Here is a 1344-nt window from a genome sequence, read left to right as displayed (position 1 = left end):
CAGCCATTTCAAGATGTAGCAGATGATCAGGAACCGATGGTACTGAAGGAAGAAGTCCAAGCTTCAGTGAAGGCAATGTCAAAAAACAAGGCTCCAGTAATTGACTAAATACCAATTAATATGTTTCAACAAATGAATGCAACTCTGGAAGCACCCACTCACCTATGCCAAGAAATGTGGAAGACAGCTACCTGGTCAACTGACTGGAAAAGATAGATATTTGTGCTCATTCTAAAGAAAGGTGATGGAATAGAATGTGTAAATTATTGAACAAGATCATTAATATCACAAGCAAGTAAAATTTGCTGAAGATAGAGGGTGGAAGCAGTGGTGGCAGTGGTGACAGTGGCTGCTTTCAGAGCTGGAGAGGGGCTGGGCAGAGCAGCCATGGAGGGTCAGCACAGGCTGCCACGAGAGGCCAATCCCAAGGTCACAAACCCATTTCTCAGAGAGTTAGGTCTACAACCTAACTGGCAATTTGTTGATGTATATGGAATGGATCCTGAGCTCATTAACATGGTACCAAGACCAGTCAGTGCAGTGTTACTTTTCTTCCCTAGTACAGAAAAGTATAAAGTGTTCAGAACAGAAGAGGAGGAAAAAATAAAATCTCAGGGACAGGATGTTACATAATCAGTATATCTCATGAAGCAAACAATCAGCAGTGCCTGAATAATTGGACTGATCCATGCTATTGCTAACTATAAAGACGAGATGCACTTTGAATTTGGATCAACCTTGAAAAAATTCCTGGCGGAGTCTGTTTCAATGAGCCCTGAAGAAAGAGCCAGATACCTGGAGAACTATGAAGCTATTCGAATTAGTCACGAGACCAGTGCCCATGAAGGTCAGACTGAGGCGCCAAGTATAGATGAAAAAGTAGATCTTCACTTTATTGCATTAGTTCATGTAGATGGGTATCTCTGTGAATTAGATGGACAGAAACCATTCCCAATTAACCCTGGCAAAACTAGTGATGAAACTTTGTTACAGGGTGCCATAGAACTTTCCAAGAAATTTATGGAACGTGACCCTGATGAATTAAGATTTAAATGAGATTGCTCTTTCTGCGGGATAGCTTGTTGATAATGGAAACACCAAATACTGTATTATTTGAAACACAATTAAATTTCTGCTGCCATATACTAAAAAAAAAAAAAAAAAAAATTACTGAAGATAATTCAAAAACGGTTGCAACAGTACATCAACAGGGAACTCTCAGAAATTCAAGCCGAATTCAGAAGAGGACGTGGAACAAGGTATATCATTGTTGATGTCAGATGGATCTTGGCTGAAAGCAGAGAATAACAGAAAGATGTTTATCGGTGCTTTATTGATTATGCA

General features: G+C 39.7%; 1 pseudogene; it reads left to right on the top strand.

Annotated features, from left to right (window-relative positions):
* Positions 1 to 387: 387 nt before the first annotated feature.
* LOC101355862 (ubiquitin carboxyl-terminal hydrolase isozyme L3-like) lies at positions 388 to 1078 on the top strand (annotated as a pseudogene).
* The last annotated feature ends 266 nt before the right edge of the window (positions 1079 to 1344 follow it).

The sequence above is a fragment of the Trichechus manatus genome, unplaced genomic scaffold (genome assembly GCF_000243295.1).
Source record: "Trichechus manatus latirostris isolate Lorelei unplaced genomic scaffold, TriManLat1.0 scaffold00039, whole genome shotgun sequence".
In the NCBI taxonomy this organism is placed as follows: domain Eukaryota; kingdom Metazoa; phylum Chordata; class Mammalia; order Sirenia; family Trichechidae; genus Trichechus; species Trichechus manatus.
The sequence above is the reverse complement of the archived record's forward strand: the minus strand, read 5'-3'. Positions and strand labels throughout refer to the sequence as shown.